Consider the following 19676-nt stretch of genomic DNA (forward strand, 5'->3'; position numbering starts at 1 on the left):
TACTGTTTAGGTACATCAGGGGCTCTGCAAACGTAATGTGACGCCTGCAGACCATTCAAAGTTCTCACAACACATCTAGATAAGTTCCTTGGGGGGTCTAGTTTCTATTGTTAGGTACATCAGGGGCTCTGCAAACGTAATGTGACGCCTGCAGACCATTCAAAGTTCTCACAACACATCTAGATAAGTTCCTTGGGGGTCTAGTTTCCAATATGGGGTCACTTGTGGGGGGTTTCTACTGTTTCGGTCCTTCATGGGTTCTGTAAATGCAATGTGACGCCTGCAGACCATTCCATCTAAGTCTGCATTCCAAACGGCGCTCCTTCCCTTCCGAGCTCTGCCATGCGCCCAAACAGTAGTTTTCTCCCATATATGGGGTATCAGCGTACTCAGGACAAATTGGACAACAGCTTATGGGGTCCAATTTCTCCTGTTAACTTTGGGAAAATACAAAACTGGGGGCTAAAAAATTATTTTTGTGGAAAAAATAAATAAATTTTATTTTCATGGCTCTGCATTATAAACTGTAGTGAAGCACTTGGTGCGTCAAAGAGCTCACCACACATCTAGATAAGTTCCTTAGGGGGTCTACTTTCCAAAATGGTGTCACTTGTGGGGGGTATAATGTTTAGGCACATCAGGGGCTCTCCAAATGCGACATGGCGTCCCATCTTAATTCCAGTAAATTTTGCATTGAAAATTCAAATGGCGCTCCTTCCCTTCCGAGCTCTGCCATGCACCCAAACAGTGGTTTACCCCACATATGGGGTATCAGCGTACTCAGGACAAATTGCACAACAAATTTTCGTGTCCAATTTCTTCTGATACCCTTCTGATACCCTTGGTAAAATAAAAAATGGGGGCCGAAAAGATCATTTTTGTGAAAAAATATGATTTTTTATTTTTACCCAGCTCTACATTATAAACTTCTGTGAAGCACTTGGTGGGTCAAAGTGCTCACCACACATCTAGATAAGTTCCTTAGGCGGTCTACTTTCCAAAATGGTGTCACTTGTGGGAGGTTTCAATGTTTAGGCACATCAGGGGCTTTCCAAACGTGACATGACGTCCTATCTCAATTCCAGTCAATTTTGCATTGAAGAGTCAAATGGAGCTCCTTCCCTTCTGAGCTCTGCCATGTGCCCAAACAGTGTTATACCCCCACATATGGGGTATCGGCATACTCAGAACAAATTGTACTTTTGGGGTCCAACTTCTCCTGTTACCCTTGGTAAAATAAAACAAATAGGAGCTAAATCAATTTTTTGTGAAAAAAAAGTTAAATGTTCATTTTTTTTAAACATTCCAAAAATTCCTGTAAAATACCTGAAGGGTTAATAAACTTCTTGAATGAGGTTTTGAGCACCTTGAAGGGTGCAGTTTTTAGAATGGTGTCACACTTGGGTATTTTCTATCATATAGACCCCTTAAAGTGACTTCAAATGTGATGTAGTCCCTAAAAAAAATGGTGTTGTAAAAATTAGAAATTGCTGGCCAACTTTTAACCCTTATAACTCCCTAATATTCCAGAATGCTCTAGATAAGCCCCTGATGCCGGTGGCCTTAGCTCATCTTCGATTTTGGGGGAGATAGGTTCCCTTTAATGCAATGTCGCAGCGACCAAAAAAACATAATTCTGGCGTTTTGAATTTTTTTCTCGCTACGCCGTTTAGCGATCAGGTTAATCCTTTTATTTGAGAGATCGGGCGATTCTGAACACGGCGATACCAAATATGTGTATGTTTGATTATTTTATTGTTTTATTTTGAATGGGGCAAAAGGGGGGTGATTTAAACTTTTAAAAAATTTTTATTTTTTTAAAACATTTTTTTTTTTTTACTTTTGCCATGCTTCAATAGCCTCCATGGGATCATCATCAGATCGCTGCTATGTAGCTGAATTACAGGCTTCCTATGAGCACCGACCAAAGCAAGCCGGCATCAACAACCATGGAGGTCTCAAGGAGACCTCAGGTTGTCATGCCGACGCATCGCTGACCCCCAATTATGTTACATAGTTACATAGTTACATAGTTATTAAGGTTGAAGGAAGACTTTAAGTCCATCTAGTTCAACCCATAGCCTAACCTAACATGCCCTAACATGTGGATCCAGAGGAAGGCAAAAAAAAACCCATGTGGCAAAGAGTAAGCTCCACCTTGGGGAAAAAAATTCCTTCCCGACTCCACATACGGCAATCAGACTAGTTCCCTGGATCAACGCCCTATCAAGGAATCTAGTATATATACCCTGTAACATTATACTTTTCCAGAAAGGCATCCAGTCCCCTCTTAAATGTAAGTAATGAATCACTCATTACTAGTGTTGAGAATTCCGATACTGCAAGTATCGGGTATCGGCCGATACTTGCTGTATCGGAATTCCGATACCGAGATCCGATATTTTTGTGATATCGGGTATCGGTATCGAAACAACATTAATGTAAAAATGTGTAAAAGAGAGAATTAAAATAAAAAATATTGCTATACTCACCTCTCCGACGCAGCCTGCACCTTACCGAGGGAAGCGGCAGCGTTCTTTGTTTAAAATTCGCGCTTTTCTTTCCTTTACGTGAGTCCCGGCTTGTGATTGGTTGCGTGCCGCCCATGTGACCGGGACGCAACCAATCACAGCAAGCCGTGACGTAATTTCAGGTCCTTAAGGATTTTAAAATTACGTCCCGGCTTTGTGATTGGTTGCGTCGCAGTCACATGGGAGACGCAACCAATCACAAGCCGTGAAGTCACGGGAGGCTGGACACGCGCGCATTTTAAAATGGGCGCGTGTCCAGCCTCCCGTGACGTCCCGGCTTGTGATTGGTTGCGCCGCGATCAACCAATCACAAGCCGGGAGGCTGGACACGCGCCCATTTTAAAAAGCGCGCGTGTCCAGCCTCCCGTGACGTCACGGCTTGTGATTGGTTAATGGCGGCCATGTTGCCGGGACGCGGACCAATCACAGCAAGCCGTGACGTAATTTCGTCACGGCTTGCTGTGATTGGTCCGCGTCCCGGCAACATGGCGCCGTGACCAATCATAAGCCGGGACGTCACTGGAGGCTGGACACGCGCGCTTTTTAAAATGGGCGCGTGTCCAGCCTCCCGTGACGTCCCGGCTTGTGATTGGTTAATGGCGGCCATGTTGCCGGGACGCGGACCAATCACAGCAAGCCGTGACGTAATTTCGTCACGGCTTGCTGTGATTGGTCCGCGTCCCGGCAACATGGCCGCCCTGACCAATCACAAGCCGGGACTTCACGTAACCAAGTAAAAGCGCGAATTTTAAACAAACAACGCTGCCGGTTCCCTCGCTGAGGTCCAGGCTGCGTCGGACAGGTGAGTATAGCGATATTTTTTATTTTAATTCTTTCTTTTACACATTTATATGGATCCCAGGGCCTGAAGGAGAGTTTCCTCTCCTTCAGACCCTGGGAACCATCAGGAATACCGTCCGATACTTGAGTCCCATTGACTTGTATTGGTATCGGGTATCGGTATCGGATTGGATCCGATACTTTGCCGGTATCGGCCGATACTTTCCGATACTTACCGATACTTTCAAGTATCGGACGGTATCGCTCAACACTACTCATTACAACATCATACGGCAGAGAGTTCCATAGTCTCACTGCTCTTACAGTAAAGAATCCGCGTCTGTTATTATGCTTAAACCTTCTTTCCTCCAGACGTAGAGGATGCCCCCTTGTCCCTGTCACCGGTCTATGAATAAAAAGATCATCAGAAAGGTCTTTGTACTGTCCCCTCATATATTTATACATTAAAATAAGATCACCCCTTAGTCTTCGTTTTTCCAAACTAAATAGCCCCAAGTGTAATAACCTATCTTGGTATTGCAGACCCCCCCGTCCTCTAATAACCTTGGTCGCTCTTCTCTGCACCCGCTCTAGTTCAGCTACGTCTTTCTTATACACCGGAGACCAGAACTGTGCACAGTATTCTAAGTGTGGTCGCACTAGTGACTTGTATAGAGGTAAAATTATGTTCTCCTCATGAGCATCTATGCCTCTTTTAATACATCCCATTATTTTATTTGCCTTTGTAGCAGCTGCCTGACACTGGCCACTGAATATGAGTCTGTCATCCACCCATACACCCAGGTCTTTTTCATTGACGGTTTTGCCCAGAGTTTTAGAATTAAGCACATAGTTATACATCTTATTACTTCTACCCAAGTGCATGACCTTACATTTATCCCCATTAAAGCTCATTTGCCATTTATCAGCCCAAGCTTCTAGTTTACATAAATCATTCTGTAATATAAAATTGTCCTCCTCTGTATTGATTACCCTGCAGAGTTTAGTGTCATCTGCAAATATTGAAATTCTACTCTGAATGCCCCCTACAAGGTCATTAATAAATGTTAAAAAGAAGAGGGCCAAATACTGACCCCTGTGGCACCCCACTACTAACCGCGACCCAGTCCGAGTGTGCTCCATTAATAACCACCCTTTGTTTCCTATCCCTGAGCCAGCTCTCAACCCACTTACACATATTTTCCCCTATCCCCATTATTCTCATTTTATGTAACAACCTTTTGTGTGGCACCGTATCAAAAGCTTTTGAAAAGTCCATATACACTACATCCACTGGGTTCCCTTGGTCCAGTCCGGAACTTACCTCTTCATAGAAGCTGATCAGGTTAGTCTGACATGAACGGTCCCTAGTAAACCCGTGCTGATACTGGGTCATAAGGTTATTCCTCCTCAGATACTCCAGTATAGCATCCCTTAGAATGCCCTCCAGGATTTTACCCACAGTAGAGGTTAAGCTTACTGGCCTATAATTACCGAGTTCAGTTTTTGCCCCTTTTTGAATATTGGCCCCACATTTCCTATACGCCAGTCCTGTGGTACAGACCCTGTTATTATGGACTCTTTAAATATTAAAAATAATGGTCTATCAATGACTGTACTTAGTTCCTACAGTACTCGGGGGTGGATCCCATCCGGGCCCGGAGATTTGTCAATTTTAGTGATTTTTAGACGCCGCCGTACTTCCTGCTGGATTAAGCAGGTGACACTTAATGGGGAATTTTTGTTATCACTGATCATATTGTCGCCATGGGATTTTCTTGTGTAAATACTGATGAAAATCATTTAGCATATTGGCTTTTTCCTCATCCTCATCCACCATTTCCCCCAGACTATTTTTAAGGGGGCCAACACTTTCATTTTTTAGTTTCTTACTATTTATGTAGAATATTTTGGGGTTATTTTTGCTCTCTCTAGCAATGAGTCTCTCTGTCTCAATCTTTGCTGCCTTGATTTGCTTTTTACAGAATTTATGTAATTTTCTGTATTTATTTAATGCCTCCTCACTACCTACTTCCTTTAATTCTCTAAATGCTTTCTTTTTGTCCCTTATTGCGCCCCTTACAGCTCTATTTAGCCATATTGGTTTCCTCCTATTTCTAGTATGTTTACTCCCATACGGTATATACTGTGCACAGGTCCTATCCAGGATGCTAATAAACGTCTCCCATTTTCTTTGTGTATTTTTATGTCTCAGGATATTGTCCCAGTTAATTGCACCAAGATCATCTCTCAAATGTGACGGGGGTCGGCGATGCGAGCATTTCCGGCCGCGCGGCCGAAAGCGGTAGTTAAATGCCGCTGTCAGCGTTTGACAGCGGCATTAAACTAGTTAATAGCAGCAGGTGGATCGCTATTCCACCTGCCGCTATTGCGCGCACATGTCAGCTGTACAAAACAGCTGACATGTCACGACTTTGATGTGAGCTCAGCGCCAGAGCCCACATCAAAGGGGGAGACACGAAATGCGCCGTACTAGTATGGCGCATGTCGTGAAGGGGTTAACAATTGTCCTTCAATCCAGCATCACAGATAAGGGGAAGAATGGTGATGACCAAGTCTCATTGTTTGATTATGTAATCTATTTTCATAGATTTTCCTCCTCTGTTTGGAATGAACTGGCTGGCATGGACAATGTATAATTAGCATATCAGTAAACATCACTAGTCATCAATGGATAAGAGCACAATATGGTATATAAAATGTCAACTTACAAGTCAATGTTACAGGCTTACATAAGCAAAAGTCTGTTTTCTTAACTAACCAGAAAGAAACACATAAATTGAAAAGTCAACATATAGAAAACAGTCTATTCTTTTTAGCTTGCTGATGATAGTCATCTGGTAAATTAAGATACAATGCTGTGTCTCCACAGGGGCAATCACTATTTCAAACAAGGCCTTGTAGCTTTGGTTTTCTTTTTCCCAAAATATTAATGACCAGTATTTAAAAACTGCATTTTGCGTTTATTTGTGTTATCTTCGTCTAAGATTTAAATTTATTTGGTAATCTGAAACATTTAAGTGTGACAAACATGCAAAAGAATAGGAAATCAGGAAGGGGACAAATAAGTTTTGACACAACTTTATATATTGTACCCATAAATACATATTTTTATGGAAAAAAAATAAAAATTAACAAAAGTACACATATTTGGTATCGCCACCTCCAGAATGACCCGAACTGTAAAACTGTCTCACTAGTTAACCCATTTAGTGAACACCATAAAACAATGCTTAATCATCATACCGCTGAACAAAAATTGAAATAAAACGTGATCAAAAAGACAAATATCAAAAACCATGGTACCTCTGAAAACATCATCTTGTCCCTGCACATGACAGCATGACAAACACCCGGTGTTCGGGCAGCTGAACCCGAACATTAACATGGACTCCTGGTGAAGTTCGTGTTCAGTGTCCGTGCCCAAACTGTAGGTGTTTGGTACGGATGCTGAACTTTACTGTTCGTCTTCACCCATCTCTAATCAGGGGTTCTCCAAATGCGACATAATGCTCGCAGACCATTCCATTAAAGTCTAAGTACAAAAAAGTCTCTCCTTCCTTTCGTGCGCCAAAACAGTAGTTCTCCCCCACATATTGGGGGATCAGCATATTCAGAAGAAATAGCATAACAAATTTTCTCATGTTACCTTTGTAAAAATGCAATATTTGAGGTAAAAATAACATTTTTATGGGGAAAATGTGATCTTGTATTCACGGTTCATTATTATAAATTTCTGTGAAGCACCTAGATAAGTTCCCTAAGGGGTCAAGTTTCCAAAATGGTGCCACATGAGGGTTTCCACTGTTTAGGCATATCAGAGGTTCTCCAAACCCGACATGGCATCTGCTAATTATTCCAGCAAATTTTACATTCTAAAAGTCAAATGGAGCTCCTTCCCTTCCAATCTCTGCCATGCATGCATAGTTTTGCTCCACATATTGGGTATCAGCGTACTCAGGAGAAATTGCTAAACAAATTTTGCAGTCCATTTTCTCCTGTTACCCTTGTGAAAATAAAACAATTTTGGCTCTACAATAACATTTTTGTTAAAAAATGTTAAATGTTATTTTTTTCCATCCATATTCCATTAATTCCTGTGAAGTACTTGAAGGGTTAATAAACTTATTTAACCCCTTAACCTCCGAGGGTGGTTTGCATTTTAACCCCTTTACCCCCTAGGGTGGTTTGCACGTTAATGACCGTGCCAATTTTTACAATTCTGACCACTGTCCCTTTATGAGGTTATAACTCTGGAACGCTTCAACGGATCCCGGTGATTCTGACAATGTTTTCTCGTGACATATTGTACTTCATGATAGTGGTAACATTTCTTTGATATTACCTGTGTTTATTTGTGAAAAAAAAAAACGGAAATTTGGCAAAACTTTTGAATTTTTTTGCTTATCTAGAGCATTCTGGAATATTAGGGAGTTATAGGGGTTAAAAGTTGACCAGCAATTTCTCATTTTTACAATACCATTTTTTTTTAGGGACCACATCTCATTTGAAGTCATTTTTAGGGGTCTATATGATAGAAAATACACAAGTGTGACACCATTCTAAAAACTGCACCCCTCAAGGTGCTCAAAACCACATTCAAGAAGTTTATTAACCCTTCAGGTGTTTCACAGGAATTTTTTGAATGTTTAAATAAAAATGAAAATTTTACTTTTTTTCAAAAAACATTTACTTCAGCTCCAATTTGTTTTATTTTACCAAGGGTAACGGGAAAATGGACCCCAAAAGTTGTACAATTTGTCCTGAGTACACCGATACCCCATATGTGGGGGTAAACCACTGTTTGGGCGAATGACAGAGCTCGGAAGCGAAGGAGAGCCATTTGACTTTTCAATGCAAAATTGACTGGAATTGAGATCGGAGACGCCATGTTGCATTTGGAGAGCCCCTGATGTGCCTAAACACTGAAACCCCCCACGAGTGACACCATTTTGGAAATTAGACCCCCCAAGGAAATTATCTAGATATGTGGTGAGCACTTTGAACCCCCAAGTGCTTCACAGAAGTTTACAAAGCAGAGCCGTGAAAATAAAAAATAAATTTTCTTTCCTCAAAAATGATGTTTTAGCAAGCAATTTTTTATTTTCGCAAGGGTAACAGGAGAAATTGGACCTCAATAGTTGTTGCCCAGTTTGTTCTGAGTATGCTGGAACCCCATATGTGGGGGTAAACCACTGTGCACACGTCGGGCTCGGAAGGGAAGTAGTGACGTTTTGAAATGCAGACTTTGATGGAATGATCTGTGGGCGTCACGTTGCATTTGCAGAGCCCCTGATGTGCCTAAACAGTAGAAACCCCGCACAAGTGACCCCATTTTGGAAAGTAGACCCCCCAAGGAACTTATCTAGATATGTGGTGAGCACTTTGAACCCCCAAGTGCTTCACAGAAGTTTACAACGCAGAGCCGTGAAAATAAAAAATAATTGTTCTTTCCTCAAAAATTATGTTTTAGCAAGTAATTTTTTATTTTTGCAAGGGTAACAGGGGAAATTGGACCCCAACAGTTGTTGCCCAGTTTGTCCTGAGTACGCTGGTACCCCATATGTGGGGGTAAACCACTGTTTGGGCGCACGTCGGGGCTTGGAAGGGAGGGAGCACCATTTGACTTTTTGAACGCAAGATTGGCTGGAATCAATGGTGGCGCCATGTTGCGTTTAGAGACCCCTGATGTGCCTAAACAGTGGAAACCCCTCAATTCTAACTCCAGCACTAACCCCAACACACTCCTAACCCTAATCCCAACTCTAGCCATAACCCTAATCACAACCCTAACCCCAACACACCCCTAACCACAACCCTAACCCCAACACACCCCTAACCCTAACTCTAACCCTAACCCAACCCTAACCACAACCCTAAGCCCAACACACCCCTAACCCTAACCCTAACCACAAGCCTAATCTTAACCCTATTTCCAACCCTAGCCCTAATTCCAACCCTAACTCTAATTCCAACCCTAAGGCTATGTGCCCACTTTGCGGATTCGTGTGAGTTTTTCCGCACCATTTTTGAAAAATCTGCGGATTTCACCTGCGGATTCCTATTGAGGAACAGGTGTAAAACGCTGCGGAATCCGCACAAAGAATTGACATGCTGCGGAAAATACAATGCAGCGTTTCCGCGCGGTATTTTCCGCACCATGGGCACAGCGGATTTGGTTTTCCATAGGTTTACATGGTACTGTAAACCTGATGGAAAACTGCTACGAATCCGCAGCGGCCAATCTGCTGCGGATCCGCAGCCAAATCCGCACCGTGTGCACATAGCCTAATTCTAAGGGTATGTTCACAAGCTGCGGAGAACGCTGCGGATCCGCAGCTGTGGGTCCACAGCAGTTTCCCATGAGTTTACAGTTCAATGTAAACCTAGGGGAAACAAAAAAACTCTGTGCACATGCTGCGGAAAAAACTGCGCAGAAATGCAGCGGTTTACATTCCACAGCATGTCATTTCTTTCTGCGGATTCCGCAGCGGTTTTACAGCTACTCCTATAGAAAACCGCAGTTGTAAAACCGCAGTGAAATCCGCAGAAAAACCGCGGTAAATCCGCAGCGGTTTTGCACTGCGGATTTATCAAATCCGCTGTGGAAAAATCTGCAGAGGACCAGAATACGTGTGCACATAGCCTTACCCTAACCCTAATTCTAACCCTAGCCCTAACCCTAGTCCTAGTTCTAACCCTAACCCTAGTTCTAACCCTAACCCTAGAGGAAAAATAAAAGTAAATATATTTTCTTCATTTCATTATTGTCCCTACCTATGGGGGTGATAAAGGGGGGATTCATTTACTATTTTTTTATTTTGATCACTGTGATAGGTTTTATCACAGTGATCAAAATGTACATGGAACGAATCTGCCGGCCGGCAGATTCGGGGGGCGCACTGCCCATGCGCCCGCCATTTTGGAAGATGCGCCCAATAATAGGGGTTAATGGCAGCGTTAACAGACTGCGTCTGTCACCTACCATAGCACTGACCTCAGAGAGTAGGGGTGTAGTGTAAAGCATGGGTTACATAACCCAATTTGGTTACAATCCAATCCCTGTCTCAAGCAATCTGCATGTTACAGCGAGTGAATTACATAAAAACTGTAGTTGTGAACCAGTGATCACCTTATTAAACTTAAAAAAAAAAAAATCTAATATAGAGGGCACTTGGAACAGGTGTTTAAGTAAGGCTTCTTTCACACTTGACACTTGCGTCGCCTGCTGTATGTCGTTGTGCAGTAAAATGACATGTCGACGTATGAGAGAGAGAGATTTTTTTTTTCCCGGACTTGAAAATCTTTCCGGGTGTGCTCAGAGGGGAAAAACGTGATACGTCGCTGGATTCCTGTGTGTGACGGTCAGCGACGGATCCTGCGTCCATAGCCTTTCATTGTACCCGACGACGGGCAGCACAGGGTGTGTCGCTGACCGATTTTCCGACGTGCACAAAAAACGTTCAGAGGAACGTTTTCTCCACAAGACGGACCGCTATTTTCCGACAGATCCAGTGAACGACGGATGAAACGGATGGCCATCCGTCACAATCTGTCGCTAATACAAGTCTATGGGAAAATGCAGGATCCTGCAAATTTTTTTGCAGGATCCTGCATTCACAAAAAACGACGGATTGTGACGGAAGCTGAAAAATGCAAGTGTGAAGGAGGCCTAAAGGTGTTTTATTGTCAGCAAACATTAAAGTACATTTTAATTATTACAGGTACATAACATTACAAGAACACTAAACCATGTCATCTTGCCAGGACAGGAAAAGAGTAACAACTGCACTCAAAAAGGTTCTTTGCTTTTGCAAATTAGTGCTCAAATTTATTTACAGTACACCACAGAAAAGGATAAGTGACACGAGAATGCATTCTCGTGTCAGTTATCCTTTTCTGTGGTGTACTGTAAATAAATTTGAGCACTAATTTGCAAAAGCAAAGAACCTTTTTGAGTGCGGCTGTTACTCTTTTCCTGTTATGTTATCTGGACTTTGTCCAGGTTCAGCCTGCACCTAATATCACAACAAAATGCGCGTCATTCATTTTTTCAATCTTGCCAGGACAGACATCCACTCTCAGAAACAAAGTAGGACACAAATGTATCCCTCATTTGGGCAACTTCAACTGTTGTCCTGAGAGGGTGATGATGGTAATCTGGAAATTGGGTTACAAACAGGTTCATCAAGTTCAATGTTGGGTCACTCTTTAGCTATTATATAGTTGTGCAGAACCACACATGCCTTGATCACCTCATCCACTGTCTCAATTTTCAGATTAATGGCTGTTCCTAAAATGCGCCATTTTGAGACAAGGATACCAAAGGCACACTCAACAGTTCTTCGTGCCCTGGTGAGTCTGTAATTAAAAATCCTTTTTGTGTGGTTCAAGTCCTGACTGGAGTATGGTTTCAGTTTTCCACACACCTGAAAGGCCTCACCTCCAACTACAACAAATGGCATTGATGGGCCTTCAGTGTTGGGAAGAGGTTGTGGCAGGGGGAAATTAAAATGATTCCCATACAACCGTTAGCCCATGTCCGAGTTTTTAAATGTCTGGGGGTCATTACCACGGCCAAAAGATCCAATGTCCACGGCAACAAACCTACAGTCCGCAGCTGCAATCGCCATGAGCACTATGGAAAAATATTTTTATAATTAAAGTACTCGTATCCAGTTCCAGCCGGTTGGGCAATCCGGATGTTTTCCATCCACTGCTCCCAAACAGTTGGGGAAATTACAAACTTCCAAAAACTTTTCTGCAGTTTGCTGCCAGATTTCCGTGGTGGGTAGGGGGATAAATTCTGCACGGAGAACATCCCACAAAGCCCGGCAGGTGTCTGCGACAATCCCAGATAATGTTGAAATTCCTAATCAGAACTGGAAATGGAGCGATGATAGGCTCTCTCCGGTAGCCAGGAATCTGCCGAAAAGAGAAAGAAAAAAATAAATCAGAACAATAATATTTATGACTGGGGTTTTGCAAAACAGAGAAAGAAAAAAAAAAGAGAAAGAACATGGCTTTTATAACAATATTATTTAGGACAGTATTTTAGCAAAACAAAAAAAAGGGAAAAATATTAAGAACATTGCAGAACAATAATAATTATGACAGGTGTTAATGTTTAAATATTACGTACCTTAGTGTCACCAGCAGATGTTCCTCAGCTGGAATCGCTCTACGGAGCTCGGTGTCCTGCCTGCTGATGGCTCCTTGTACACGGTCCAGCAATTCCATAAAGCTGTCTTTACACATCCTCGTGTACTCAAAATATTTATCTGGGTTTTCACGGAGCTCACTGAATAAGGAGTGGTAGGCTCCACGGCTCTGTCGGAGTTCAAGAATCTGGTGCTGCCAAAAGCGCTGATGCCGTCTTCTCTTTTTTTCTCTTTTCCGTTCTTGTTCACAAGCACATGCAAAGAAAAGAAACAAGTTGACATCCAAATCCAGATTCCGATAGAAACTCTCCATGTGAAGATCCATCTTGACACAGGAACAAAATGTAAGGATTTCATCTGTACAAGGGTTTATATAGAGAAATCCCATGAGCCACGTCCATTTGGCGTGGCTTGCTTCAAGGAAATTCTCCTTGAAAAAATTTTTCCTATCAAACGCATGCGCAAAAAAAATGCAAACACGTGCAAAAGTGTGCAAACATTGCGGTTTTAATCCGCTTTGCGTAAGTTGATGTGGATAAAAAATGCAGCGTTATCATGCGTTTGCATGCGTTTTGCCATGCATTTGCGGTTGCGGACGAGACGCTGCGGACTCCACCGCAAATGTGAATCTAGCCTTACCCTTCTTTGCTGGGTGCCTTGAGATCTCACGTAACATGTCAAAAAAATTTTTCCCAGGCACACTCAGGTGGCACAAACGTAATTTTCATAGAGTACTACGGTATTCATGGTGGAAAATGAAATGCTAGGTGAAATCCCAAGAAACAATGAAAACCTTATATTAAGGGTCACCAATAGTGTTGAGCGATACCGTCCGATACTTGAAAGTATCGGTATCGGAAAGTATCGGCCGATACCTGCAAAGTATCGGATCTAATCCGATACCGATACCCGATACCAATACAAGTCAATGGGACTCATGTATCGGACGGTATTCCTGATGGTTCCCAGGGTCTGAAGGAGAGGAAACTCTCCTTCAGGCCCTGGGAACCATATTAATGTGTAAAATAAAGAATTCAAATAAAAAATATTGCTTTACTCACCTCTCCGACGCAGCCTGGACCTCACCGAGGGAACCGGGAGCCTTCTTTGCTTAAAATGCGCGCTTTTCCTTCCTTCCGTGACGTCACGGCTTCTGATTGGTCGCGTGCCGCCCATGTGGCCGCGACGCGACCAATCACAGCAAGCCGTGACGTAATTTTCAGGTCCTTCTAGGCATTCAGTATTTTAAAATTACGTTCCGGCTTTGTGATTGGTCGCGTCGCGGTCACATGGGCGACGCGACCAATCACAAGCCGTGATGTCACGGGAGGCAGGAGACGCGCGCATTTTTAAAATTACGTCACGGCTTGTGATTGGTTGCGTGCCGCCCATGTGACCGCGACGCGACCAATCACAGCAAGCCGTGACGTAATTTCAGGTCCTGATGCCTATTTCTGCATTCAGGACCTGAAATTACGTCACGGCTTGCTGTGATTGGTCGCGTCGCGGTCACATGGGCGGCACGCAACCAATCACAAGCCGCGACATAATTTTAAAAATGCGCGCGTTTCCTGCCTCCCGTGACGTCACGGCTTGTGATTGGTCGCGTCGCCCATGTGACCGCGACGCGACCAATCACAAAGCCGGAACGTAATTTTAAAATACTGAATGCCTAGAAGGACCTGAAAATTACGTCACGGCTTGCTGTGATTGGTCGCGTCGCGGCCACATGGGCGGCACGCGACCAATCAGAAGCCGTGACGTCACGGAAGGAAGGAAAAGCGCGCATTTTAAGCAAAGAAGGCTCCCGGTTCTCTCGGTGAGGTCCAGGCTGCGTCGGAGAGGTGAGTATAGCAATATTTTTTATTTTAATTCTTTATTTTACACATTAATGTTGTATTTTACACATTAATGTTGTTTCGATACCGATACCCGATACCACAAAAGTATCGGATCTCGGTATCGGAATTCCGATACAGCAAATATCGGCCGATACCCGATACTTGCGGTATCGGAATGCTCAACACTAGTCACCAATCTAACCCAAGAAGAGGTGCGAAACCGGCTAAATAAGATTAAAATAGATAAATCTCCGGGTCCGGATGGCATACACCCACGAGTACTAAGAGAACTAAGTAATGTAATAGTTAAACCATTATTTCTTATTTTTAGGGACTCTATAGCGACGGGGTCTGTTCCGCAGGACTGGCGCATAGCAAATGTGGTGCCAATATTCAAAAAGGGCTCTAAAAGTGAACCTGGAAATTATAGGCCAGTAAGTCTAACCTCTATTGTTGGTAAAATATTTGAAGGGTTTCTGAGGGATGTTATTCTGGATTATCTCAATGAGAATAACTGTTTAACTCCATATCAGCATGGGTTTATGAGAAATCGCTCCTGTCAAACCAATCTAATCAGTTTTTATGAAGAGGTAAGCTATAGGCTGGACCACGGTGAGTCATTGGACGTGGTATATCTCGATTTTTCCAAAGTGTTTTATTCTGTGCCGCACAAGAGGTTGGTACACAAAATGAGAATGCTTGGTCTGGGGGAAAATGTGTGTAAATGGGTTAGTAACTGGCTTAGTGATAGAAAGCAGAGGGTGGTTATAAATGGTATAGTCTCTAACTGGGTCGCTGTGACCAGTGGGGTACCGCAGGGGTCGGTATTGGGACCTGTTCTCTTCAACATATTCATTAATGATCTGGTAGAAGGTTTACACAGTAAAATATTGATATCTGCAGATGATACAAAACTATGTAAAGCAGTTAGTACAAGAGAAGATAGTATTCTGCTACAGATGGATCTGGATAAGTTGGAAACTTGGGCTGAAAGGTGGCAGATGAGGTTTAACAATGATAAATGTAAGGTTATACACATGGGAAGAAGGAATCAATATCACCATTACACACTGAACGGGAAACCACTGGGTAAATCTGACAGGGAGAAGGACTTGGGGATCCTAGTTAATGATAAACTTACCTGGAGCAGCAAGTGCCAGGCAGCAGCTGCCAAGGCAAACAGGATCATGGGGTGCATTAAAAGAGGTCTGGATACACATGATGAGAGCATTATACTGCCTCTGTACAAATCCCTAGTTAGACCGCACATGGAGTACTGTGTCCAGTTTTGGGCACCGGTGCTCAGGAAGGATATAATGGAACTAGAGAGAGTACAAAGGAGGGCAACAAAATTAATAAAGGGGATGGGAGAACTACAATACCCAGATAGATTAGCAAAATTAGGATTATTTAGTCTAGAAAAAAGACGACTGAGGGGCGATCTAATAACCCTGTATAAGTATATAAGGGGACAATACAAATATCTCGCTGAGGATCTGTTTATACCAAGGAAGGTGACGGGCACAAGGGGGCATTCTTTGCGTCTGAAGGAGAGAAGGTTTTTCCACCAACATAGAAGAGGATTCTTTACGGTTATGGCAGTGAGGATCTGGAATTCCTGCCTGAGGAGTTGGTGATGGCGAACTCAGTCGAGGGGTTCAAAAGAGGCCTGGATGTCTTCCTGGAGCAGAACAATATTGTATCATACAATTATTAGGTTCTGTAGAAGGACGTAGATCTGGGGATTTATTATGATGGAATATAGGCTGAACTGGATGGACAAATGTCTTTTTTCGGCCTTACTAACTATGTTACTATGTTACTATTGGTAGAAAAATGTAAGGATACTAACACTGGTAATTGAGTGAAAGTAAGTGCAGCCCTGCAGGTCTGGGAGTCCTACTTCTACAGGTAGCGCACCAGATGGAGACCCAACTTTTAAGCTCCACATTTCAACAAATTATTGTCACATACCAATAAAGTGGCATCAAATTCCACATGGTAGAAACAGTATAATAGGCCTCTAACACACCTTACACTACAGGCAAATGACCAGATGCGAACGCCTCCTGACAAAGGGACGAAACGCGCGCTGGGGCGCTTGGGGACAACCACACATAACGGACCACCCTAAAGTGTTATCGGCTAATAGATGTCAATTTGGTCTCGTGAGCAGGTAGTTCACAGCTGATATAGTATAGTCTATGGGACCATGTGATATGAATATACCAAGCACTACATACATAGGGTTTCTTGGTCAGGTTGGTGTTGGAATATTTCCCCATTATTGGTTAAAGTAGTGACCTGAATTTTGACATTGATTTTTTTATTTACTTTGTATTATATATGTCTAAACTTTGTTTAGCCTACTTTAAAAAAAAATGTATCTTTTACTTGGCACAGTATACTGGATTCTTTCTTGTGGTTATTTAACGCTTATCAGTTTTTTTGTGCCCTGGTTACGGGGAGGGATTTTGTTGCAATGCTCAATGTGTGCATCACTGCTCTCTTGGGGAAAACCACTCTCAAGATTGTCTACAAGCGTGTTTCGATACTCCAGCAAGCGGGTGTCCCCTTCCAAGGAGGGAAAGCATCTAGCAAAATTATTATTATATATTTATATACCACCATTAATTCCATGGTGCGGTACATTATACGGGGTTACATCAAAATACAAATATAACTTACAGTAAACAAAACCAACAATGACAGACTGATACAGAGGGAAGAGGACCCTGCCTTTGCGAGCTTACATTTTACAGGATTATGGGGAGGAGACAGTAGGTCAGGGGTTGCAGTAGCTCCAATGGTGTTGAGGTGGCTGTGTGGTTGTTACAGGTTGTAAGCTTTTTTGAAGAGATGGGTTTTCAGATTCTGCTTGAAGGATCCAAGTGTGGTGGATAACCGGACGTGTTGGGGCACAGAATTCCAGATGATGGGGGATATTCGGGAGAAGTCTTGGAGGCGATTGGGTCAGGAACGAATAAGCCTGGAAGGAGAGAAGGAGGTCTTGGGAGGACCAGAGATTACGTGAGGGAAGATACTGAGAGATCAGTTCGGAAATATACGGAGGAGAAAGGTTATGGCTGGCTTTGTAGGTGAGTGTTAGTAGTTTAAACTGGATATGCTGGGAAATTGGGAGCCAGTGAAGAGATTTGCAAAGAGGGGAAGCAGGAGTGTAGTGGAGAGATTAATTAGTCGGGCAGCAGAGTTAAGGACGGACTGGAGGGGTGCGAGAGTATTAGAAGGTAGGCCACAGAGGAGAATGTTGCAATAGACGAGGCAGGAGATGATTAGGGCATGCACAAGCACTTTGGTAGAGTGAGGTTTGAGGAAAGGACGGATACTGGAAATATTTTTGAGCTGGAGGTGACAGGAGGTGGCGAGAGCTTGGATGTGCGGATTGAAGGACAGGGTAGAGTCAAGGGTTAGGCCATGTGCACATGTTCAGGATTTTTAGCGTTTTTTTCGCGTTTTTTCGCTATAAAAACGTGATAAAAACGCGAAAAAAACGCTAACATATGCCTCCTATTATTTACAAGGTATTCCGCATTTTTTGTGCAAATGTTGCGATTTTTTCCGCGAAAAAATCGCATAGCGGAAAAAAAAGCAACATGTTCATTAAAAATGCGGAATTGCAGGGATTCCGCACACCTAGGAGTCCATTGATCTGCTTACTTCCCGCACGGGGCTGTGCACACCATGCGGGAAGTAAGCAGATTATGTGCGGTTGGTACCCAGGGTGGAGGAGAGGAGACTCTCCTCCACGCACTGGGCACCATATAACTGGTCAAAAAATAAGAAATAAAATAAAAAATAGTCCTATACTCACCCTCGATGTCCCGCGCAGTGTTCCCGCCTCACCGCTGCACGCTGCCGTTCGGTTCCTGTAGCTGGTGTGCGGCGAAGGACCTTGCCGATGACGTCACTGTCCTGTGATTGGTCGTGAGCGGTCATGTGACCGCTCACGTGACCGTGACGTCACGGAAGGCCCTGTGCGCACAGACCAGCTATAGGAAGACGAACGGACGCCGCTTATGAGATGTCTGGGTGAGTATAAGCATTTTTTTATTTTTTTTATTATTTTTAAACATTCTATCTTTTACTATAGATGCTGCATAAGCTGCATCTATAGTAAAAAGTTGGTCACACTTGTCAAACAGTATGTTTGACAAGTGTGACCAACTTGTCAGTCAGTTTTCCAAGCGATGCTACAGATCGCTTGGAAAACTTTAGCATTCTGCAAGCTAATTACGCTTGCAGAATGCTAAAAAAACGCGAAAAAAACGGAAAAAAAACGCAAAAAAAAAAATGCGGATTTCTTGCAGAAAATTTCCGGTTTTCTTCAGGAAATTTCTGCAAGAAATCCTGAACGTGTGCACATACCCTTACTCCGAGGCAGCGGATTACTGGGACAGGGGAAAGTGTGAATTCATTTATTGTGATAAGTAGATCAGGTAGGGAGGGTATGCGAGATGGAGGAAAGATAATTAGGTCAGATTTGTCCATACTGAGTTTGAGGAAGCGAGAGGAGAAGGAGGAGGATATGTCTGGTAGACACTCTGGGATTTTGGAGAGCAGAGAGGTGACATCTGGGCCAGAGAGGTAGATCTGAGTGTCATCAGCATATACAGTGGGGCAAAAAAGTATTTAGTCAGTCAGCAATAGTGCAAGTTCCACCACTTAAAAAGATGAGAGGTGTCTGTAATTTACATCATAGGTAGACCTCAACTATGGGAGACAAACTGAGGGGAAAAAAAACAGAAAATCACATTGTCTGTTTTTTTATCATTTTATTTGCATATTATGGTGGAAAATAAGTATTTGGTCAGAAACAAAATTTCATCTCAATACTTTGTAATATATCCTTTGTTGGCAATGACAGAGGTCAAACGTTTTCTGTAAGTCTTCACAAGGTTGCCACACACTGTTGTTGGTATGTTGGCCCATTCCTCCATGCAGATCTCCTCTAGAGCAGTGATGTTTTTGGCTTTTCGCTTGGCAACACGGACTTTCAACTCCCTCCAATGGTTTTCTATAGGGTTGAGATCTGGAGACTGGCTAGGCCACTCCAGGACCTTGAAATGCTTCTTACGAAGCCACTCCTTCGTTGCCCTGGCGGTGTGCTTTGGATCATTGTCATGTTGAAAGACCCAGCCACGTTTCATCTTCAATGCCCTTGCTGATGGAAGGAGGTTTGCACTCAAAATCTCACGATACATGGCCCCATTCATTCTTTCATGTACCCGGATCAGTCGTCCTGGCCCCTTTGCAGAGAAACAGCCCCAAAGCATGATGTTTCCACCACCATGCTTTACAGTAGGTATGGTGTTTGATGGATG

This window comes from Ranitomeya variabilis, chromosome 1 (genome assembly GCF_051348905.1).
Source record: "Ranitomeya variabilis isolate aRanVar5 chromosome 1, aRanVar5.hap1, whole genome shotgun sequence".
NCBI lineage: Eukaryota > Metazoa > Chordata > Amphibia > Anura > Dendrobatidae > Ranitomeya > Ranitomeya variabilis.